General features: G+C 42.7%; 1 protein-coding gene across 4 annotated transcripts in view; it reads left to right on the top strand.

Moving 5' to 3' along the window:
* The window catches only part of gpr176 (G protein-coupled receptor 176), a 189,007-nt gene that overhangs the window by 41,576 nt on the left and 122,214 nt on the right, over window positions 1-25,217 (top strand). The window contains exon 1 of one of the 4 annotated variants that reach the window (XM_043697954.1): window positions 21,752-22,229. The exons of the other annotated variants lie outside the window; for them this stretch is intronic. The gene's annotated coding sequence lies outside the window, so the exon portion shown is untranslated. Of the gene's footprint in view, window positions 1-21,751; window positions 22,230-25,217 lie in introns of those variants that run through there. 4 annotated transcript variants of the gene reach the window in all.

Here is a 25,217-nt window from a genome sequence, read left to right on the forward strand (position 1 = left end):
GGATGGTTTGGTTTATGCGAAGGTTGGTAGGGTGGAAGGTGGGCACCAGGGGCGTTCTGTCCTTGTTACGATTGAAGGGGTGGGGTCTGAGGGCGGAGGTGTGGGATGTGGACAAGATGCTTTGGAGGGCATGATGGCAGTTTTGCAGGAGGTAGGGTGGGAAGAGGTGTAATCCAGGTAACTGTGGGAGTCGGTGGGTTTGGAAAAAATGTCGGTCATCATTAATGGAGATGGAGAGGTCCAGGAAGGGGAGGGAGGTGTCAGAGATGGTCCAGGTAAATTTAAGGTCAGGGTGGAATGTGTTGGTGAAGTTGATGAATTGCTCAACCTTCTCGCGGGAGCACGAGGTGGCGCCAATGCAGTCATCAATGTAACAGAGGAAGAGGTGGGGAGTGGTGCCAGTGTAATTACGGAAGCTGGACTGTTCTACGTAGCCAAAAAAGAGACAGGCATAGCTGGGGCCCATACGGGTGCCCATGGATACCCCTTTGGTCTGGAGGAAGTGGGAGGATTTGAAGGAGAAATTGTTAAGAGTGTCGGTGGAAGGGTACTGTTGGGGACGTCGGGAGAGGAAGAAACAGAGGGCTTGGAGGCCCTAGTCATGGCGGATGGAGGTGTAGAGGGACTGGATATCTATGGTGAAGATGAGGTATTGGGGGCCAGGGAAACAGAAATCTTGGAGGAGGTGGAGGGCGTGGGTGGTGTCTCGAACGTATGTGGGGAGTTCCTGGATTAAGGGAATAGGACAGTGTTGAGGTAGGTAGAAATGAGTTCGGTGGGGCAGGAGCATGCTGAGACAATGGGTCGGCCAGGGTGGTCAGGCTTGTGGATCTTGGGAAGGAGGTAGAACCGGGCAGTGCAGGGTATCCAGACTATGAGTTGGAAGCTGTCGGTGGGAGATGTCCTGAGGTGATGAGGTTCTGTATGGTCTGGGAGATGTTGATTTGGTGATGGGTGGTGGGGTCATGGTCGAGGGGGCTATAGGAAGAGGTGTCCTTGAGTTGGCGTCTGGCTTCAGCAGTGTAGAGGTCAGTGCGCCAGACTACCACTGCACCCCCTTTATCTGCTGGCTTGATGGTGAGGTTGGGATTGGAGCAGAGGGATTGGAGGGCTGCGAGTTGTGAGGGTGAGAGGTTGGAGTGGGGTAGACAGGTTGAGGCGGTTAATGTCCCGGCGGCACTTGGAAATGAAGAGGTCGAGGGCAGGTAATAGGCCAGCACAGGATGTCCAGGTGGATGGAGTGTGTTGGAGGTGGGCGAAGGGGTCCTCGGAAGGTGGGCGGGTGTCCTGATTGTGAAAGTAAGCGCGGAGGCGGCAGAAGAAGTGTTCGACGTCACGGTGTGTATTAAATTCATTGATGTGTGGGCGGAGGGGGATGAAGGTGAGTCCTTTTCTGAGGACTTGATTGTTCGTCCTCAGTGAGGGGGAGGTCTGGAGGGATGGCAACACTTGCTGAACAGCTACACTATCACAGATAAGCATAAACAGTGGACATTTTGGGTTTTGGTATTCCTCAATTACCTGCATTTGAGGAATGCAGGTAATTGCCTGAAAGAGAGTAGACTACAAGGAAATGCTATTGGGCTGATCGGAAATAAAGTGGTCGGGGCCTGGTATGAAGCATAAACACCAGCACAGACATGTTAATACATATTCTCTTCCTGCACAGCTGTTCTAGGTGATACTCTGAAGTTTGATTTTGACCCACATTTGCCATCTCCTAGCAAACGTGCTTGAGATTTATCACATGATTTGGGAGTTTTTTTTGACTTTTGTAAATGCTACTAGGATCTGATGCTTAACTAAATTAGTGTTTGTAGCTAAACGATGGATATTAAAATGGTTTTGTTCTGGGGAAACACAGAGGTTCATCACAAACAGCCCCAGGGAGACACTGCAGATAAGGCCATTGCTAATGACAGTGCAACTAAAGTAACAAATGCAAACAAGGCAAAGGACTTTTGAACCCAGCAGAATGAAGCGTTGTTAAATGACTCATTTTTTCTCTCTAAAATTCGAATCTCAGTAAATAACCTTTATTTTTAAATATAGTTTAACGTCAGTTCCATCCTGGACTTTTTAGTGACCATTCTGACTTCAAACTTGGTTCAAACCAAATATTTCCCAATGTGTATATGTGAGACAAGTAAACATTAATATTATCTGCGTTGCTGACGATAGTGCAGTGGTGAATGAAGCCGCGTGTTGATACATCTTCCTGCACACTCAGTCATTGACCGTGCTTTTCACATGTAGATAGCATAGCTGAGCCTTCCAGTAATGGATAAGACTCTCTAATCCATACAAACTTTAAGCCAACTGCTCTTGTTCCTAAAAAGGAATTTTGATAGTGGGTTTTTAAAAAAAATAGTTCTGTTAGCTCCCTCCCCTCCCCATCTGATTGTGAGTCAGTTGTACATGCTGAGTAGAATATGGTACAGAGTCTGACCACTTTAGATGCTATTTTCTAATAAAGCTATTCAGAAATGTTATTACACAACCTTAGAGCAGGTCACTTGTGCCATAAGAGTCCCACTGAACAGTTTGGAAGATCACTTGAATTGAAAGATTATTCAGCATCTTCAAACAGTACGTAAGGGAGGCAATGGCCTAGTGGTGTTCTCCCTAGACTGTTAATCCAGAAACTCAGCTAACGTTCAGGGCAGCATGATGGCTCATGGTTAGCATTGCTGCCTCAGTGCTAGGGACCCAGGTTCGATTCCAATCTCGGGTGACTATCTGTGCGAATTTCCGTTCACTGTTTTGAGAGTGTGGTGCTGGAAAAGCACAACAGGTCAGCATCCAAAGAGCAGGAGAATCGATGTTTCAGGCGTAAGCCCTTCATCAGGTTACGTGGATTGGCCATGTTCAATTGCCCAGAGTGATGCAGGCAAGGTGGATTAGCCAGAGGAATTAGACGGTAGCGGCGTGGGTCTGGGTGGGATGCTCTTTGGAGGGGCGGTGCGGGCTGATTGGCCGAATGGTCTGCTTCCACGTTGTAGTCATTCTATGAAATAGCCAGGGTGGAAAGTGCACAAGTTATTGACATGCAATGAGGATGTCCTTTGCTTTTATGGTATCCCTGTGGATGATAGCTGATGTTATCCTGGTCTAGAGCAGTTCAAGAAGTCAGTTTGTTATTACCATCTTGAGGGCAGTTACTGAGGGGTAACAAATCTGGCCTTGCCTTCAATGTACACATCCCATGAAAGATTTTTGTTTCAGACAAGCCCCATGCCAAAGTGGAAATTTTATTTTCCTTCTTCTGCTCCCTCACATCTGCATCAAATTCCCAGAAATAAAGATGGTTAACAGCTACTCCTTTGAGCTGTTCCAATCTCTCCTGCAAGTATGACGAGAGGGTTTTAGGGATAGATTTAAATTGGGATGTTGAAACATGATGGAAGACACACTGGTTATATGATGGATAGTCTGTGTGGCCATCGAAACATTGTCAATGAGATGAAAGAAAACACTTTCATAACTCCAAAAGCAGTTAATGGTAGTAGGATCGCATGGTTTCCATTGGCAGCGGTTTTTTCAACTTGATCACTTTCAACATTAAACACTCCTTAGATTTTGTCAATTGCACATACCTTACTGCAGTCAATTTGATTGGAATCTGCCTGGCATGTTCTGAAAGAGAATCCTGCTGCTCTTACTATGGGAATGCACTCACCTCCTCCTGATTTTTGTCCTGGATTTAATATTGATTGATTTATTTATTGTCACATGTATTTGCTACATGTATTTGTTATGATGTGGAGGAGTCGGTGTTGCACTGGGGTGGACAACATTAAAAATCACACAGCACCAGGTTATAGTTCAACAGGTTTATTTGGAAGCACTAGCTTTCGGAGTGCTGCTCTTTCATCAGGTAACTAGTGGGGCAGGATCATAAAACACAGAATATATAACAAAAGATCACAGTGTCATGCAATTAAAATGACATATAGAACAAACCTAGATTGCTGTTAAGTCTTTCATCTTTTTGAATGGGTTGCAGGTTTTGGTTCATTAATATGTAAATCCCAGAACTTCTTTTAAGTCACATTCTCAAGATAAGTTAAGGTTTTATAACAAAAGGTGACATCTCAGGCAATGCATTAAAGGTGTGAGGTTAGAGTCTGGCTGTATCCTAATCTTGAGTCAGACTGGTTCTATTTCCAAAGTAGGTTTGCAAATGTTTTATGGATTGACTGCCTGCAGGTTGTGTGCTTTTTGAGCAAAAATAGAATGTATCTGAAAATACAATTCTGCAAGTGCAAATTTTGCAAATATAAATCTGCAAATACAAACACTTCAGCGGTCAGGGACATTCGGCCTTGGATCTTCAGGTGATCATCCTCCAAGACTGACTTTGGGATATGCAACACTGCAGAGTGGGCCGAGCAGAGGGTGATAGCCAAGTTCGGTACCCATGGGGATGGCATCAACCGGGACCTTGGGTTCATGGTGACCTACAGGTGTCTACAGGTGACCCCACTACACTATGCACTCTCTCACACATACACACACACTCTAACATACTCACACCCTCACACAGACCCTCTCTCACACACATGCTCTCTCTCAGACACACACACACACATACACCCGCCACACTCAAACCCATGCTCACACCCTCTCACAGGCTTATACTCCATCACCTCACACACACACTCTACCAAGCACGCACACATGCAAACACACTCTCTCAAGAGCACTCACACTTACACACTCAGATACACACACACACACACACACACACACACACAAAGTCTATGGGGTTAATTTGCATTTGCAGAATTGTATTTGCAGATACAATCCCTCTAAACTGTTTCTATTCAAACATCCATCCAGATGCCTCTTAAATGTTGTAATTATTATAGCCTTCCTCTGGCAGCTCATTCCATACACGCACCACCCTCTGCGTGAAAAGTTGCCCTTTAGATTCCTATATATTTCTCCTCTCACCTTAAAGCTATGCCTCTCATTTTGGTCTCCCCCACCCAGGGAAAAGACCTTGCCTATTTATGCCCCTCATGATTTTATAAACCTCTATAAGGTCACCCCTCAGCCTCTGACGCTCCAGGGAAAACAGCCCCAGCCTGTTCAGCCTCTCCCTATGGCGCAAACCCTCAACCCTGGCAACAACCTTGTAATTCTAGAGGCAGTAATTACTGTTTTATAAGCTGTTGCATTGTTTTGGAACGTTGGGAAAAATGGATCAAAACAACAGCATTTTATAAAAGAAGTAAGGGAGACAAAGGCAATGACCACATGGTGGGAAGTGAATCAGTGGCGAAAGAAACCTGCACAGCTGTCTGATCCAACAGTGAACCTTCACAGCTACTGCCTCTGCTGTTAGATTTCAAGTACCTCTGGATATCAGTGTTGCTCTAACCAACAGCAAAATTCATAGCTGACCTTGGAGAAACCTGCGTGGGGAGATCACAGCAGGGGAGCAGCTCAGTGGCGAGTTTTATTTTTGTCGAATCTACAATAGTGAGTAGAGTGGATTCCTTTTGGTTATATGTTTTAATGGAGTTCTGTCTCTTGATTTTAGAATCTAACCTGATTATCTGATACTGTGGGCCAGGTAACCTTTCCCACTGTCAACCCTACTCTTTCCTAATAGCATGGAGGCAGAGACACTCCCAGTCCTACACCTGCCTCCAGCCCCATCATGTAACTCTGCTGAGGCTCCCTTTTCAAAAAAATGTGTGATGTGATTGTGAACAGAGTAAAGACAATATATTTATATTGTAGCGTTTCAGCTACAATGCCAAGGCTCTCCTGTTTAGGTCATTTCTATTTCATGATCGTGAGAATATTCTAGAATGATGCAGAATTGGTATCTTCCCAGTTTATTAGCCCTTACCAAGAAATCACAACCACAGCCCTGCTCCTGCACTGGTTTTGTTAAACTTCTTTTTTCAACTAAGTATTACCTTTCTCTGAGAGTAAACATTATAATGTCTATAATTAAGTAATCAGTTATACTTTCCTCTCTCAAGATTATTAATAAACAATATTTCGTGAGTCATAAAGATGTACAGCATAAAAACAGACCCTTCGGTTCAACTCATCCATGCTGACCAGATATCCGATATAAATCTAATCCTATTTACCAGCATTTGGTCCATATCCCTCTAAACCCGTTCTATTTGTATATCCATCCAAATGCCTTTTAGAGTCATAGAGGTGTACAGCATGGAAACAGACCCTTCAGTCCAACCCGTCCATGCCGACCAGATATCCCAACCCAATCTAATCCCACTTGCCAGCACCCGGCCCATATCTCTCCAAACACTTCCTATTCATATACCCATCCAAATGCCTCTTAAATGTTGTAATTGTACCAGCCTCCACCACTTCCTCTGGCAGCTCATTCCATACACACACTATCCTCTGTGTGAACAGTTGTCCCTTAGGTCCCTTTTAAAACTTTCCCCTTTCGCCCTAAACCTGTGCCCTCTAGTTCTGGACTCCCCCACCCCAGGGAAAAGACCTTGTCTACTTACCCTATCCATGTCCCTCATGATTTTATAAACCTCCATATGGTCACTCCTCAGCCTCCGACGCTCCAGCCTATTCAGCCTCTCCCTATAGCTCAAACTCTCCAAACCTGGCAATATCCTTGTAAATCTTTTCTGAACCCTTTCAAGTTTCACAACATCCTTCCTATAGGAGGGAGACCATATTTGCACACAGTATTCCAAAAGTGGCCTAACCAATGTCCTGTACAGCTGCAACATGATCTCTCAACTTCTATACTCAGCGCTCTGACCAATAAAGGAAAGCATAGTAAACGTCTTCTTCACTGTCCCATCTACGTGCAACTCCATGTTCGAGGAACTATGAACCTGTGCTCCAAGGTCTCTTTGTTCAGCACCACTCCCTAGGACCTTGCCATTGTTGTGACTTCATTATTCTTACTTAATGTGCATATCAATATATTTAAATTAGTGCTTTGTGATCTTCTGCAGTTGTTTATACAGTTTTGAAGTTATCAGCAACTTTTTACAGAATTATGTATTTTGTCTTAAGGTATCACCACATGGAAAAAAATGAAATAGATTCTTGTTCAGTATGGGAATCAAGGATTATGGGAAAGGATAGGTAAGTGGATATGAGGAATGTCGGACCAGCTGTGATTGATTGGTTGGTGGAGCAGGCTTGAGGGGCTGAATAGCCTACTCCAATTCCTAAAAGAAAGTAGACTATAAACGCTCTCCAGCTGCATGCACAGAATTCATCAACAAAATTCATCATCTTCTCCAATGTGTCAGTCCAGCCTATGGCCAACTCAGGAAAATAGTATTTGAGGATTAGAATCTAAAGCCCAAAGCTAAAGTTGTGGTTTAATAGACAGTAGTGATCCCCACATTGCTATATGGATTGGATATTTGGACAACCTACAGCAGACACCTCAAAGGATTGGAGATGGATCACTAGCAGTGCCTTTACATGATGTTCTGAATCTGGTGACGATAAAGATGGACTAACAGAACACTGTCTTGGAGGGCAACCTGCCCAACATAGACATCCCAATATCTCAAAATCAGCTCTCTTGAACAGGACATGTTGCTTGTATGGTTTACACCCAAAATAACTGCTCCATTCCCAACTTGATCATTGCCGGAGGTTCCTCGGAGGACTGAAGAAGCACTTCAGGGATGGCCTCAAAACTTTGATCTTGAGCAGGTCAAACATATCTGTTGCTCCATGGGTTCGCTGTCTTGTGGCCCACCAATAGGGCAAAGGTTCATTCCAGAAAGAATTGAATGTATTGCAAGACTTTGGGGATATGCAGAGGTGACATCAAAGTCTCAGAGGGAGCCTGCAATCCTCCAAAGAACACTTTTACCCAACCCTTCAAATGCCACCTGGCCCACATGTGGCAAAGTCGATAGATCAGATATTTCAGAGCCCAGTGAACTAGAATGAACCCAAGTCATTGTCATGGTTTCAGCAAAACTGGTTGATAACAGCTAAAGTTGGAAATATTACAGTATCATTCTTTGATTTAAAGTACCAACCTTGAAACAGTGTGGTTGCCTGCGCACTTTGAATTGAAGCCAGAAACGGGTACCTTTGAAGTAGTTTTGAGATGAGAAACAGATTTATCAAAAAGTTAGCTCCCAACCCAACACAAACCTGTCCTTTTCATTTCCTTAAAGCTCTCCTCAGCAGAATATTTATATATGAATTAGAATCACTACTGTGTGGAAACAGGCCCTTCGGCCTAACAAGTCCACACCGACCCTCTGAAGGGTATCCCACCCAAAACCATTCCCCATTAGTCTACATTTACTCTTGACTAATGCATCTAACCTGAACACTATGGGCAACTTGGCATGGCCAATTCACCATCTTTGGTGAACCTGCGCATCTTTGGTTTGTGAGAGGAAACCCACGCAGACACTGGGAGAATGTGCAAACTCCACACAATTGCCAAGGCTGGAATCAAACCCAGGTCCTTGGTGCTGTAAAGCAGCAGTACTAACCACTGTGCCACCCTGTGTGTGTAAGGAAGAAAAATGAGAGATTGCATTCATTGCATATTTATTGCTCTATGTTCAATAACCTTTAGAAGTTACGTTAAGCTAAGAGACACAGTGTCTGTATTGGTTCTAGGTGAAGCGTGTTTTTAAAAGGGTCGGCTCATTGAACTTTAAAATGAACACAGGCTCTACCAGCTTTGTTTTGTTCACAGTTAAAAAATGTAAACTTTCTCTTTTATTGACACCAATAAGATAAAAGGAGGGAAGCCAATGAAGAAAGAGATACACATAGAAGAGATCAGAATGTTTTGCTACATTCTTAATTATTTTAGGTATTTTTGAATGAAAGCAAGGAATTTAAATTTTCAAAGCACACAGAGGCTTTCTGAGTAGTGTGGTTAAGAACGACAAACAAAAGTAAGGAAATTTATTGAGAGTGGTCTGTCACAACTCTGAAATAGTGGAAAATATGAATGGGTGGTGGGTGTGATTGGAGTGAGGCAATTGGAGAAAATATGTTTGAGGCAGGAAAGGAAGGATCAAGAAGCCACTGAGACCAGCCCCAATACCTCCCCCATTGTTCCTGCTCAAAAATCAAGTCAATAACTCTCTAGAGTTTCTTGTCCTACCATTAATGAAACATTAGCTGTAAAGGAAGGAAAAGTAAATGGACAGAGCAACAAAAGAAGAGAAAGAGATTTGGGAAGAAAGCGAGAGCTAAGAAGGAGCAGATACAGAAAAATAGCAAAAGAGCAAGATTATCTTAGGCTTACCATGTGCAATTCCAGCAGTACGCAGCCATACTCTAGACTATACCCAGTAATCAATCTATTATTGTAATTGTCTTCTTTAATGCCCCCTACATATGACTGGATTATATCTGGCTAATTTGGAAGTAAAACTGAATGTGCCAGCTCATTCAGACACACTACCAAAATCTTTTTTGGGTGGAGTAATTCCAGACATTACAGATTTGTCAATTTACAATAAAACGTAATCAGTCCACATTACATTTAACTGGCTTCCTATTATCAATGTTTATGAGCACCTGATATCTTGGAGAATGCTAATTACTCACTCTGTTTAAAATAGTAAGTGATAACTCTTCATGTGGACTCAACTCTAGACAGCTACTTGGTCAACAGTAAGATCAGAGCAGACAATGACAATCTTTAATGCTACAACACAATCTTGGAGCCTGAGTTTCTAAAGGAAACCTGAACCAACAATTTTGTTTTACATGAGCTAATTTCCCACACTGAACGCACTAAAGGAGGGGTTTCCTCTGCCAGTGTCTGCCACCCAACTCTATTCTTTTAAAAGTCAGGCAAACTTCTGCTTTCTCTGTCTGGTTTCCCTTTTCTCTCCAGTTTAACTCAGGAGTATTTACCACTTCCCTTTTTTCTCTTGTGAAATCTTACAGACATCAGTCCACCTGAGTTTATGGGTCTGTGTGGTTATGTCTTAATGGTTATCAGCCAGAATGGCTTCCTGTCTCAGCACTGCTACTTCTCCTCCTTGGCATGAGTTCAGATTAATATGGGTATGGAGTCTATTTATGGGTAGCTCTATTTGACCAGAGAACATGGAACATAGAACAGTACAGCACAGTACAAGTCTTTTGGCCCACAATGTTGTGTCGAGCATTTATCTTAATGTAAGATCAACCTAATCTACACATCCCTCAATTTACTGCCATCCTTGTGCTTGTCCTGCAATCGCTTAAAAGTCCCTAATGTATCTGACTCTACGACCACTGCTGGCAGTGCATTCCATTCACCCACCAGTCTCTGCATAAAGAACTTACCACTGACATCTCTCCTATATCTTCCTCCAATCACCCTTGTGACAGCCATTTCTGCCCTGGGGAAAAGTCGATGGCTACCCACATATCATCTATTGCATCCTTTGCACCCGATGTGGCCTCCTCTATATTGGGGAGACAGGCCGGCTACTTGCGGAGCGTTTCAGAGAACACCTCTGGGACACCCGGACCAACCAACCCAACCACCCTGTAGCTCAACATTTCAATTCCCCCTCCCACTCCACCAAGGATATGCAGGTCTTTGGACTCCTCCATCGTCAGACCACAACAAAACGACGGTTGGAGGAAGAACGCCTCATCTGCCGGCTAGGAACCCTCCAACCACAAGGGATGAACTCAGATTTCACCAGTTTCCTCATTTCCCCCCCCACCCTGTCTCAGTCAAATCCATCAAATTCAGCACCGCCTCCCTAACCTGCAAACTTCTTCCCGACCTCTCCGTCCCCACCCCAGTCTGACCTATCACCCTCACCTTGACCTCTTTCCACCTATCACATTTCCGACCCCCCTCCCCCAAGTCCCTCCTCCCTACCTTTTATCTTAGCCTGCTGGACAAACTTTCCCCATTCCTGAAGAAGGGCTTATGCCCGAAACGTCGATTCTCCTGTTCCCTGGATGCTGCCTGACCTGCTGCGCTTTTCCAGCAACACATTTCCAGCTATGCCTCTCATTACCTTGTACACCTCTACCAAGTCACCTCTCTTCCTTCTTTTCTCTAGTGTGAAAAGGCCTAGCTCACTCAAACTCTCTTCATAAGACAAGCCTTCCAATCCAGCCAATGTCCTGGTAAATCCCCTCTGCACCTTCTGTCAAGCATCTACATCCTTCTTAAAATGAGGCAACCAGAACTGGACGCAGTATTCCAAGTGTGGTCTAACCAGGGTTTTATAGACTGTAGCAAAACCTTGCGACTCTTACACTCAAAGCTCCTGTTAGTGAAAGCCAAAACACAATATGCTTTCTGAACAACCTTGGTGGCAACTCTGAGGGACTTATACACCCCAAGATCCTGCTATTCCTCTATACTGCCAGGAATCCTGTCTTTAACCCTGTATTCAACATTCAAATTCGACCTTCCAAAATGAAACACTTCACATTTATCCAGGTTGAGCTCTATCTGCCACTTCTCAGCCCAGCTCTGCATCCTATCAATATCGTGTAGTAGCCTGACACTATCTACAATACCACTGACCTGTGTGTCATCGGCAAACATACTAACCCACCCTTCATCATCCAAGTCATTTATAAAACCTACAAAGAACAGAGGCCCAAGAGCAGATCCTTGCAGGACACCACTGGTCACCGACCTCCAGGTGGAATACTTTCCTTCCACTACCACTCACTGTTTTCTTTGGGCCAGCCAATTCTGTATCCAGACAGCCAAATTTCCCTGTATCCTATACCGCCTAACATTCTGAATGAGCCTACTGTAGCAAACTTTATCAAATGCCTTACTGAAATCCAAATCAACTTGTCTCATCACATCCTCAAAAAACTCAATAAGGCTTGTGAGGCATGACCTGCCCCTCTCAAAGCCATGCTGACTATCTCTAATCAAAGTATGTTTTTCCAAATAGTCATAAATCCTATCTCTTAGAATCCTTTCTAGTACTTTGCTTACCACAGACTTAAGACTGACTGGTCTGTAGTTCCCAGGGATTTCCATATTTCTGACCTTGGACAGAAGAACAATATTTGCCTCCTTCCAATCATCTGGTACTACTCCTGTGGAGAGTGACGATGCAAAGATCATCATTAGAGGCACAGTCATCTCATTTCTCACTTCTCATAGTAACCTTGGATATATCTGGTCTGGCCCTGGGAACTTATCTATCTTGATGCTTCCCAGAATTTCCAGCACGTCCACTTTCTTAATATTAGTCTGTTCAAGCCTATTAACCTGGTCCACGGTGTTCTCTCTATTAACAAGGTCTCTCTCAAATGAATATGAAGCAAAACACTCATTTAGGGCCTCCCCACTTCTTCAGACTCCAGGCATAAGTTTCCTTCACTATCCCAGATTGGCCCTACACTCACTCTGATCATTCTCTTATTCCTCACATACATGTAAAACGCCTTTTGGTTTTCCCTAATCCTCCCCACGAAGGCTTTTTTGTGCCCCCTCCTAATTCTCCTCAGTCCATTTTTGAGTTCTTTCCTAGCTACCCTGTAATCCTCTAAAGCTGTGCCAGATCCTTGATTCCTCAACCTTAAGTAAAGTCCCTTCCTCCTGTTGACAAGAAGCTTATCTTCTCTTGTCATCCAAAGCTCCTTCACCTTATTGTTCCTTGCCTGTCTCAGTGGGACAAAGTAATCCAACACTCGCAACAAGTGCTCCTTTAACAGCCTCCACATTTTTGTTGTGTATTTTCTATGGAATAACTGTTTTCAATTTATACTCCACAGCTCCTGTCTAATAGCAGTACAATTTCCCCTCCCCCAATTAAATACCTTCCCATACTGTCTGTTCCTATTCCTCTCCATGGCTATGGTAAAAGTGAGGCAATTGTGGTCACTGTCACCGAAATGCTCTCCCACCAAGAGATCTGACACCTGGCCTGGCTCATTGCCTAGCACCAAATTCAATATGGCTTCCCCCCTAGTCGGCCTATCTACATATCGAATCAGGAATCCTTCCTGGATTCCTGGACAAAATCGTTTCTTCAGGTCCTTCTTAAATCTTTCCTCTCTCACCTTAAACTTATCATTTGATTAGATTAGATTACTTACAGTGTGGAAACAGGCCCTTCGGCCCAACAAGTCCACACCGACCCGCCGAAGCGCAACCCACCCAGGCCCATTCCCCTACATTCACCCCTTCACCTAACACTATGGGCAATTTAGCACAGCCAATTCACCTAACTTGCACATTTTTGGATTGTGGGAGGAAACCGGAGCACCCAGAGGAAACCCACACAATCACGGGGAGAATGTGCAAACTCCACACAGAGAGTTGCCTGAGACAGGAATTTAACCCGGGTCTCTGGCACTGTGAGGCAACAGTGCTAACCACTGTGCCACCGTGCCACCCATAAAAGATGCTGCTGTGAATGAACTGGTTTATTAGATTACTTAGTGTGGAAACAGGCCTTTCGGCTCAACAAGTCCACACCAACCCGCCAAAGCGCAACCCCTTCACCTAACACTACGTTCTTTAATTCACTATGTTCTTTAATTTTGGATTCCCCCACCCTAGGAAAAATACCTTGACTAATCACCCTACCCATGTTCCTTATAATTATATAAACCTCAATAAGGTCACCCTCTGACTCCAACACCCCAGGGAAAAAGGCCCAGCCTATTCAGCCTCTCCTTACAGCTCAAGCCCTCCAGACGCAGCAACACTTTTGTAAATCTTTTCTGCACTCTCTGAAGTTTAACGACATGCTTCGTATAGAAGGCTGATCAGAATTATATGCAGTATTCCAAAAATGTCCTGTACAGCCGCATCATGCCATCCTATATTCAGTGCACTGACCAATGAAGGGTCACCCTGTCTATCCACAACTTCACTTCACTGTGCACCCCCAGATCTCTTTGGCAACACTCCCAGGACCTATCATTACCTGTGTAAGTTCTGCCCTGATTTGCCTTACTAGAATGCAACACTTGCCATTTATCTAAATTAAGCTCCATCTACCACTCCTTGCCCCACTGGTCTACTGATCAAGGCCTCTTTGTACTCTGAGTAAGCCTCCTTCACTGTCCACTACACCATATGTTTTGGTGTCATCTGCAAACTTACTAATCATACCTCCTATTTTCACATCCAGGTCATTTATAAAAATGGTGAAAAGCAGTGGACCAGCACCGATCCTTGTGGCACACTGCTGGTCACAGGCCTCCAGTCTGAAAAACAGCTTTCAACCACCACCTCCTACCTTCAAGCTAATTTTGTATCCAATTAGCTAGCTTCCCCGGATCCTATGTGATCTAACTAGTCTACCATGTGGAACCTTTTCGAACATTTTTCTGAAGTCCATATAGACAACATTTACTGTTCTGCCTTCCTTAATCTTCTTTGTCACCTCTTCGAAAAAAATCAATTGTTAGTGAGATACAATTTCGCAAGTTCAAAGCCATTGCTGTCTATCCCTAATCAATCCTTGCCTTTCGAAATGCATGTAAATCCTGTCCCTCAGAGTCCCCTCCAACAACTTACACATCATTGACGTAAGGCTATAGCTCCTTGACTTTCCATTATAGCCTTTCTTAAATAATGACATCATATTAGCCAACTTCCAGTCTTTCCGAACCTTACCTGTGGTTATCAATGATCCAGATATCTCAGCAAGAGACCAGCAATTTCTTCCCTAGCTTCCCACAAAGTTGTGGAATATACCTGATTAGGTTTCAGGGATTTATCTACCTCCATGTGGTTTAAGACCTACAGTACCTTCTCTTCAGTAATACAAACTCTTTTCGAGACATCAATATTTATTTCCCCAAGTTCTCCAGCATCCAAGTCCTTTTTCACAGTAAATACTGATACAAAATATTCATTTAGAATTTCACCTATCTCTTTTGATTTCACAAAGGTACAACCACACAAATCTTTAAGGGTCCCTATTCTCTCCCTAGTTAACCTTTTGCCCTTAATGTATTCATAGAATCCTTTTGGATTCTCCTTAATTCTATTTTCCAAAGCTAGCTCATGTCTCCTTTTTGCTCTCCTGATTCTTATCTTCAGCATACTCCTACTGCCATTATAATCTTCTCGGGATTCAGTCCATCCCTGCTGTCTATACAGTCAGTTCTGATATAACGCGGTAGTTCTGTTCTTGTGTAATTTTGTGTTGTAAGAAAATTGTGCAACAGCAGCACCATTTAAGCTAACGGGGCCAAATTGCATTATAGCCAGTACCGATACGGAAAGTTTGCGTTATTCTACAAATAATGGTCTAAAATTTGCAAACACATTAAAGCCAATTTGCATTAGAGAAACGTGCTTTATAGCAGAACAGACTGAACCTTATATTTGTCAATTTCTTCTTGACCAGAGCCTGAATTTCTATCATCATCCAGTATTCCTGACACCTACCAACTCTGCTTCCAATTTTCAGTGCTCCAATTTTAACTTAGCTGCTTCTCAATTTCCATCTCTAGATAATTTGCCACCCGTGTTACAATTTCTGTTTTCCTGATTTTCAAGCAGAACTCCACCTGTAAGTGCCTTGCTGCACTTGGTAATTCTTCCAATAATAGTGGCTTTAACTTTTTGTAAGTTACTTCATCTTGTTCTATGGAAGCATTGACATCAAATACAGATTTCTTAGCACTTTAATATCCTAGACCCAAGAAAATCATTTTGAAGTTTTGTTTAATTGCCTTTGAAGGATTAACGTTTCCGCCCCTCCAAATCCATTTTCTCATGAACCTTTTGGAGCTACCTCTTACTGAGTTCTGGATTTTGTTCTGACCAGGTCAGGCAAGTTGAATTGCTTTTTTCAATCTCCTTCATCATCCACAACGAGCATTTACGATATTTTAAGCATGAGGCTATCCCCTTCCTCTCCAATAAAAATGTAGTTGCCCAATGTATACTATATCGGTAAGGAGTCAAAGCAAGATTTTGTGGACTGAAAGAGTGAGTAACTATTTTACCTGCTAATGCAGAGTAAAAGATAATAAAGCTGTGACATCAAGCATTCATGCGCATGGGTATAAATTTTAAAAGAGAGGTAGTCATTGAGGTATAAAGGTTTTAACCTGAATCCATGATTGTTTAAGAAGAAAAGAACAAAGAACAATACAGCACAGCAACAGGCCCTTCACTCTTCCAAGCCTGTGCCAAATTGATTGATGTCTTGTATCCTTAGCAGTACGAGGATTGCAGATCTCTTCAAATTGTCAGCGTCCAGATATTTTTCTCCAAGTTGTGTTGTCACTGGATGCTTTGTCTTCCGAGAAGCAGAAAAAGAGAGCTTTCTTCAGTTCTGCAGTCATAAATCCATCTCCCCTGCTGTGCCAAAATCAGTTTACTGAAATATAAGCTGGGTTGTGTGACTACCTGAGTTCATTGTTTCCAAGTTTCATCACTGCAGGTGATGGATTTATTTCCAAAAAAAGGAAACTTATCATGTAGGTGTAAATCAAAATAGGAAATGAGGACCTGCTCACACCTATCTGAGAGAACTAATTCCAGTGTCTTTTAATAAATGTTAACTTCCATTCAGATGACATTTTTATCCTGTGATGGTTTCGTGACAAGCCTGTGTGGTGAGCAGATGACTGTGGAAATAATAAGTCAGTGTATCTTTTTAAAACCATTTCAGTCCACGAAAGTTCTAGGTATTAACATCAGATGATGAAAGTCAGAATAGTTCAATTTATCACCAGTGTGGCACTTCACATGTCAGCTTATTAGATGAGCACTTACAGTAATTCAGAAGAAAATTTGTTGCACGCTGTGATATTTATGACTTTGTTAAAATGTTAAGTGTACAATACTGGAATGTTTCATTACCATATATTACAAAGGAACTTCTTGTAATATCTTATTCAAGGTAAATTCTCCTTTTTTTCATTCTGGAACTATTGCTTTATGACCAAATGAGGCCTGATTTTAACTTTGTCGTTGAATGGGTTTCAGTAAATTACAGCTATTTGAAGACCTCTCTGTAGTTGAAATGCATACAGGACCCAACATGTATGCAAGGCCGTAAATTATATATGTGGTTAGTTTGTAGGATTGAATCAAACATTTTTCTAAATGCCTTGGTTTCACAAGCCATGCAAATCCTGACAAATTTGCTTAGACTCAACTGTTCCATTCAGTTGCTTGTTTATAACAAATGGTTTATTGTTTCTTCCTCTTCACAGAATAATTTGTATGTTTCATGCTGGTGGTGATTCAGGCATCTGAGCCATTTAATAGTATTCACCACCTCCACTTGATGGAAACTCTATTCCATCCAAAGGTTTGTACTGTTGTGTTTTGCTGGTGTGAATTACTGCAAACCCAAGTGTACAATGGCTCACATAACTACAAGTAGCAAAAGGATTCAAGTTGGATCTGTCCCAGTGGAGCAAATGGAGGTCTTGATGGATGTATTAAAAGAGGAATATGGCCGAAAAGAAAAATACAAAGGATTTGCAGTCATATTGCATCTCAGGTCAATTAATGTTTTTCTCAAGTGGAGTTACTGTAATAATTTAGGAAAAAGCAGCATTAATTTGCATACAGTAATTGGATTTTGTTTGATTTCTAAATATTGGCCAGGAAAGTCTTGTTTGTGTTTGATTTTTTAAAGATTAGGTTCTGAGGGCTGAGCATTGCTTGCTCAGGTAGCAGGTACTGCGAACCCTAATTGTCCTGGAGGAAGAGGTGGTGAACAAATTTCCTCTATGATTTGGAGGTGCCGGTGTTGGACTGGGGTGGACAAAGTTAAAAATCACACAACACCAGGTTATACTCCAGCAGGTTTATTTGGAGGCACTAGCTTCAGAAACGCTGCTTCTTCTGATGCACCTGATAAAGAAGCAGCACTTCAAAAGCTAGTGCCTCCAAATAAACCTGTTGGAGTATAACTTGGCCTTGTGTGAATTTTAACATTCGCTCTAGGCAATGTGGTTATGCACACTACTCTGATGTTCCATGCACAGTGAACAGTTCGAAAAGACACTATATCTTTATGACTCTATGCTGAGCAAGGGCCTCAGAAACCTGAACAGGCAATCAGTAAATTAGGGGGAATGCTGATGCTGAGCTTTCTTCTTGAGTGACTACAGTCCTTGCTGTACAACCATGGTGAATTCATTTGCTGCATTTGTCCTTCTAGGTGGTAAAGCTCATTGATTTTGAAAATGCTGTCGAACCAGCCTTTCTGACTTCCAGCAGTACAGCTTGCTCAGTGTTTAGCACTGCTGTCTCACAGCACCAGGGTTCGATTCTAGTCTTGGGCGACTGTCTGTGTGGAGTTTGCACATTCTCCCTGTATCTGCGTGGGTTTCCTCCAGGTGCTCTGGTTTCCTCCCACAATCCAAAGATGTGCAGGTTAGGTGAATTGGCCATGCTAAATAGCCCATAGTGTTCAGGGATGTGTAGGTTAGGTTCATTAGTCGAGGTAAATGTGTAGTAGGGTAGGGGAATGGGTCTGGGTGAGTTAGTCTTTGGAAGGTCGGTGTGGACTTGTTGAGCCTAATGGCCTGTTTCACACTGTAGAGATTCTATGAGATGGTTCACATTGCTATTGCAGTGTATCAGTGGTGGAAGGAATGAATGTTGAAGGTGGTAGAGGGGCTGCTTTGCTTTGGATGGTGTAGCTACACACAATCAGGCAGGTGTAGAGTATTCCATAACATATCTGACTTGTGTCTTATAAATGGTTCATAAGCACTGAGGAGGCAGGAAGGAAATTATTCTCACCTCCCATCTGGAGTTTACCTGTTTTGTTCATGTTGTATCAAGGCTATATTGATATCAAGAGCCAAGCGACTGTGCCAGAACCCAAACTAAGTGTCAGTGAGCAGGCTATTCCATTGCAAGTGCTGCTAGAAAGCACTGTCAACAACCATTTCCAAAGATGGAGAGGGGACAAATAAATCAGTAATTGGACAGTTGGATTTCTCATGTGTTTTTGCGGACTTTCTCTGGAAATTCTCTACACTGTCAAATAGTTGGCTAGGGGCCTGGCTGATTATGGAGTGCAAGTCTCCAGTGCTATTGTTGGAATGTTGTTGGGGCCTGAACCTTTAGAATCCAATGTCTTTAGTCATTTCGTGGTCTCATGTAGAATGAATTAAATTGGTTTAAGACTAGCATCTGAGACGCTGGGAGCTCAGGAGGAGATCAAGATGGATCATCATTCAGCACTTCTGCCAGAAGATTGCTGCAAATGCTTCAGCCTTGCCTTTTGCACTGATCTTTTGGGGTCCCATTTACTGAGGATAGGGTTGTTTGTGAACCCTCCACCTGCTGCTAGTTTGTTTAATTGTTCACTACTATTCATGTCTGGATGTGGTCGGACTGCAAAGCTTAGATTTGATCCATTAGTTCTGGGATCAGTTAGCTTTGTCTTTTACATTCTGCTTACAATATACAGCATGCATATTATCCTGTGTTGTAGTTTAACCAGCCGACACCTCACTTTTTAGGTATCCTGGTGATGTTCCTGGTATACATTCCAGTATTTCAATTGGACAGGGCAATATACTTGCCAAACATTGTAAGAAGCAAGTGATAGACAGACTTAAGTGAGCCCACAACCAATTGATCAGATCTAAGTTCTGCAGTTCTGCCACATCCAGTAGTGGCAGATAATTAAACACTCACTGGAGGAGGAGGATTCACCAAGATCCCCATCCTCAGTGATGGAAGAACCCAAAACATCAGTACAAAAGATCAGGTTGAAACATTCACAGCAATCTTCAGCCAGAAATGCCGAGTGATGATCCATCTCAGTCTCCTGCAGTGGTCCCTAACTTCTCAGATACCAATGTTCAACCAATTTGATTCACTCCGTGTGATATCAAGAAACGGATAGAGACATTGGATCCTGCAAAGGATATGGATCCTGTCGATATTCTGGCAATTGTACTGAAGGCATGTTCCAGAACTTGCTGCTCCCCTAGCCAAGCTCTTTTCAATTTGATTTGATTTATTATTGTCACGTGTGCGTAGGTACAGTGAAAAGTTTTGTCTTGCGTGTGGTACAGGCAAATCGTACCATACAAAGATCAAATGGTGATTGAACAGAGCGAGGGATACCTAGTTAAGGCTGCAAAGAAGGTGCAGAGAAAGCAAAATCAATATTAGATTTGAAATTTGAGAGGTCCATTCAGAAGCCTAATGACAACAGGGAAGAAGCTGATCTTGAGCCTGTTAGTATGTGTGTTTAAGTTTTTGTATCTTCTACCTGATGGAAAAAGTTGAAAGAGATTATATTCAGGGTGAGAGGGTCTTTGACAATGTTGGCTGCCTTTCCAAGACAGTAAGAAGTGTAGATGGAATCAATGAATGGAAGGTTGGCTCTTCCAGTACAGTCACAATACTAATAACTGCCTGACAAAGTTGAAAATTGCCCAGTCATGTCCTGTACACATCTAACTCAGTCAATTACAACCCCTCTACTCTCGATCAAGTGATGGAAGATGTCATCACTAGTGCTATCAAACAGCACAAGCACTAACCTGCTCAGCAATGCCCAGTTTGGATTCTGCCAGGGTGACTCACCTCCTGACCTCATTGCAGCCTTGGCTCAAACATGGGCAATAGAGCTGAACTCCAAAGGGGAAGTGAGAGTCAGAGCCCTTGACATCACGGCTGCATTCAGTCGAGTGAAGCATCAAATGCTATAGCAAAGCTGGAATCAATGGCAATCAGGGGGCAAACTCGCAGGCACATGGTAAAATGGTTGTGGAGTTGGAGATCAGTAATCTCAGTTCCAGGATAGCTCAACAGGTGCTCCTTAGTGTATGTCCAAGGCTCAGCTATCTTCATTTGTTTCATCAGTGACCTTCCCTTCATCATAAGGTCAGAAGTGAGGATGTTTGCCAATGATTGCACAATGTTCAGCACCAATCGCAACTCTTCAGATAGTGAAACAGTCCATGTTCAAAACCTGGACAATATCCAGGCCTGGGATAACAAGTCACAAATAACATTTGTGCCAGACAAATGCCAGGCAAAGACCATCTCCAGTAAGAGACAATCTAATTACAGCCCTTTGACATTCAGTGGTGCTACCATCACTGAATCACTATTATTAACATCCTGGGAGTTACTATTGACCAGAAACTCAACTGGACTCAGCACACAAACAAAGTGGCTACAAGACCAGGTCAGAGGTTAGGAATACTGTGGCGCATAAATCATCTGACTCCCCAAATCTGTCCATCATCTACAAAGCACAAATCAGGATTGTGATGGAACAATCCCTGTTTGCCTGGATGGGTGCAGCTCCAACAACACTTAAGAAACTTGACAGCATCATGGACAAAGCAGTCTGCTTGTTTGGCATCACATGCAGAAAGCATCCAAGTTCAGTAGCAGCAGTATGTGCCATCCACAAAATGCACTGCAGACAGACAAAGACCCACATGCACACATATATTTTGTGGGGTGAATTTGTACTTGCAGGGTTACATTGTACTTTGCTAAAAAACTGCATAAATTCATGTAAAACTCCGTTATCTCACTTTTTAGATTAGAATCAATCTAAACATCATGGCATAGACAGAGAACACAGGGGGATAACACCTTCAACATATTGTCTAGCTATCACCATTGTTAACAGCTAATCCGAGAATGCGACTTTTTTAAAAAAAACGTTTTGTGATTTACACATGAAAGAAGTGAAACAATCACTGTATTCTAACAGATGAAAGGCTTAACAGACAATCAATTTTTCAATGTATAATTTCAGTTACATCACACTGTAAATGTTTGCTATAAATTCTGTGTTAGGATTGAGCCCTCTACTACCACCTGATGAAGGAGCCTCGCTCCAAAAGCTCATGTGCTTCCAATTAAACCTGTTGGACTATAACCTGGTGTTGTGTGACTTTTAGCTAGAAGCTAGGGTTTGACCTCATACTGCAGGCTTAGCACATGAGAAAATGTAATTTCTGAATTTGGCTTTTTGCCAAGGAGTGTGGTTTTGGGATGTAACTGTATTGGAACAGTCAATTAGTAATCATTACTGCACCTATTATTGTGCACATTTACCAGATATAATTCTTTTCACTACTGTCTTTCCCCAAGACGTGTAGACAGAATACCTCGCTAACTTTTCTCTGATGTTGGTTACGTTGAGGTAGTGACAACTGTTTAGGATTTTTTTTCTCGCTTGGATGGCATGAAGATTTCCAGAACTAAACTGTTCTTCTGCTGGGAAGAATCTATTTTTTTTCTCCACCAAAACTTGATACACCCCCCACCAGCACTGTTTAGAGGAGTTGTCAACCACTCATAGGTGAGTTAATTTCTTCTGGTTATTGTTACATGTCTGCACATTTTTGCTGTTTTGTGTAATTTATTCAAGTTTCGAATCTCTATAGGGAGGGGTGTGGCAGGGGCTGAAGGACTTTTTGTTGAATTCACATTTTTTGCACAAATTGGCTACTTCTCAGAACCAACAGTTACTTAGAGAATGAGTAGAGGTCACACAGAACAGGACAAGATTTTGGAAGAAGGAGGATGATGAGGCCCGATGTACTGTTAGTTAGAGGCCATATCCAAACAGGAATTCAGGGAGCAAATCTTCAACTGACCCTTAGTGAGAAACAAGATGTATAACATTTGTATTTCAGTAAAATATCCTCTCTGAAATGTGACACCGACTACAGCTGGAATAGGACAAGGACTGGAACTGTGACAATGACTGTGGTAATGACTTTAAGACATCCATGTCTTTCCTGGCTGAAGCTGAAGGTAATAATAGTCAAGAGTGTGCCTCCTCCTGCCATTGCTGGGATTAATCTAACTGCAGGCAAGCCTGCAAATCAGCAGGGAGCAGGCCCCTGCCCTAAAACAGCCCACAGATCACTTGCTTGGGTCCTGGATCCTTGGAAACATCCCCAGCCATCGATGTGGCAGTGATCTTCACAGGAGTCATTGGCTTCTGTCTGGTTGTCAGTTGCTTTCAGGAAGAACAGCTGCTTTCCAGGCCCTGGTGAAGGCCCACCAGTGGCCCAATTGACAGAAGATCTGTTGGACTTTCCTCAGAAGGTGGCTGTCTCAGCTCATTGGGTTTGCAGCTGGTAGGTGAGACCCACGCTGCTTTCAGAAATTTTACTCCAGATATGAGCTGAAGGGTACTACTGTCCCTCCTCCATAAAACAAAAGATGTGGAATAGAAAGGAAGAGGAAAACCAGATTTTCAAAGAAAGAATTCTGCAATCCTGGAGGTATGCAAAATGGAAAAGTACAGGGATGAAAGAATTATGTGATATTTATGTTTCAAAAAGGGGAGGAAAATATGATCCTTAGTGTCAACTGATAGAAGAATAACCTATTGAAGCCTGTTATTGTTGCATGAATAAAACTTCGAACATCAATTGAATGTGGCAGTAGAGAAGGACTTGGGGCAATTTGACAAGGAGACTGATTTAAATTGAGACAGAAAGACAATGAATGAAGACAGCAAAGCTAAAAATGTGAAAGAAGATACAAGCGAATCTGCTTATAATTTCAAACATTTTTTAATAAATATTTTATATTTATATTTTATAAATAAAGGATTCTGGGTAATCCAAGATGGAGGACGGGAAAAATTTCTGGCTGTAAGAGCTGCTCCTTTTTTTGAGGTATTTTAGGTGTTGGAGGTGATTTCCTCGAATTCCAGGAGCAGCAATTACTGTTTTATATGCTGTTGCATTGTTTCGGAACTTTGGAAAAAAAAAGTCAAAACAACAGCAGTTTAAAAGGGAGAAGAGCAGACAAAGGAAGCACATGGTGAGGACAGTGCAGGAGAGACAGAGAGAGAGAGAGACAGAGAGAGAGAACCTGCACAGTTACCGCCTTTGCTGTTTGATTTCGTGTATCGCTGCACATCGGAGTGCATCTGGGAAAATTAACAAACTGAAATTCACAACTAATCTTGGAGGAATTGTTGGGCGAAGTTCACAGCACAGAATCAGATAAGTTAATTGTTGTTTTAAGTTTGTCCATGAGAAAGGTTGCAGTAGTGGGTATAGTGGATTCTTTCTTGGTTATATGTTTTTGGAGATAAGTCTCTTGGATAAACTTAAAATATAAGCCATTGCTATTAATTTAACCTGGGGCAGTGTTTGTAGAGGAATAAGACAGTGTTATTTTCTGGGTCTGTAGATTGTGAAGGAGCAAAAATGGCCTTTGCAGTGATATGTACTCTTGTCAGATGTGGGAGTTTAAAGAGCGTTTAAGGGTTACTGCGGATTATATCTGCCAAAAATGCTGTTGGATGCGATTCTTATCAGATCGAGTGGATCGGTTGGAGAGACAGATAGAAGCAATGAGGAATTTGCAACAGCAACAGTATGTGATGGATGGCACTTATAGGAAGGGGGGTAAGTCTCAGATACAGTCACATAGATGGGTTAACTCCAGCAAGGGTAAGAGAAGTAGGCAGCTAGTGCAGGAGTCTTTTGTGGATATACCCATTTCAAACAGGTATGCTGTTTTGGAAAATGTAGGGGGTGATGGATTCTCAAGGGAATGTAGCACGAACAGCCAAGTTTCTGGTATTGAGAAAGGCTCTAATACAACAAGGGCTTCCAAGAGATCAATTGTGTTAGGCAATTCTGTAGTCAGAGGTACAGACAGACGTTTCTGTGGCCAGCAGAGAAAAAGCAGAATGGTGTGTTGTTTCCCTGGTGCCAGGATCAAGGATACCTCAGAGAGGGCGCAGAATGTTCTCACAGGGGAGAGGGGTCAGCAAGAGGTAATTGTCCACATTGGAACCAATGACTTTGGAAGGAAAAAGGTTGAGATTCTGAAGGGAGATCACAGAGAGTTAGGCAGAAATTTAAAAAGGATGTCCTAAAGTGTAGTAATATCTGGATTACTCCCAGTGCTACGAGCTAGTGAGGGCAGGAATAGGAGGGTAGAGGAGATGAATGCATGGCTGAGGAGCTGGTGTATGGGAGAAGGATACACATTTTTGGATCATTGGAATCTCTTTTGGGGTAGAAGTGACCTGTACAAGAAGGACGGATTGCACCTAAATTGGAATGTGAGACTGTAGGGAAATGGATGGTGACATCTTGCAAAATATCCAGATTACAGAAGAGGAAGTGCTGGATGTGTTGAAACTGTTAAAGGTGGAAAAATCCCCAGGACCTGATCAGTGTACCCGAGAACTTTGTGGGAAGCTAGAGAAGTGATTGCTGGGCCTCTTGCTGAGATATTTGTATCATCAATAGTCACAGGTGAGGTGCCAGAAGACTGGAGGTTGGCAAACGTGGTGCCGCTGTTTAAGAAG

The sequence above is a fragment of the Chiloscyllium plagiosum genome, chromosome 10 (assembly GCF_004010195.1).
Source record: "Chiloscyllium plagiosum isolate BGI_BamShark_2017 chromosome 10, ASM401019v2, whole genome shotgun sequence".
Taxonomy (NCBI): domain Eukaryota; kingdom Metazoa; phylum Chordata; class Chondrichthyes; order Orectolobiformes; family Hemiscylliidae; genus Chiloscyllium; species Chiloscyllium plagiosum.